We start from the raw sequence: 416 nt of genomic DNA, 5'->3' as shown, positions 1-416 counted from the left end.
CTATAACATTTTTTCCACCAAAGACACCAGAGAGCTCCACAAACACAGATTCCACCTCAGCCCTAGCTGACTTCAGGGAAAGATCATCAAATACTGTCTATACACCCTGGTGAGATGTAAAAATATTTCAGTTTAAGGATTTAAATCTCATGCCAGGTCAGTTAGGTCCAAAATAACAAGTAGTTACAGTAATTTACAGTAGTAGTTTGACAAAAATCACAAATTCTTGTAGTTACATCTTTTATTATTTTTGGAAATATTTCAATAAACAAAACTCAGTATTAGTACCAAAAGTCCATGTTTATTGGAATGTCAGAAATTCTGGAAAAAAATCCCATACACTACAGTTTCGGCCCATCTGTTGTATCTTCTGTGGGTTTGAACAACTGCTTTTTAATCTTTTAATTGCATTTTGG

This window comes from Morone saxatilis, unplaced genomic scaffold (genome assembly GCF_004916995.1).
Source record: "Morone saxatilis isolate NCDOM2014 unplaced genomic scaffold, NCSU_SB_2.0 Contig2, whole genome shotgun sequence".
Taxonomy (NCBI): Eukaryota; Metazoa; Chordata; class Actinopteri; family Moronidae; genus Morone; species Morone saxatilis.
The sequence above is the reverse complement of the archived record's forward strand: the minus strand, read 5'-3'. Positions refer to the sequence as shown.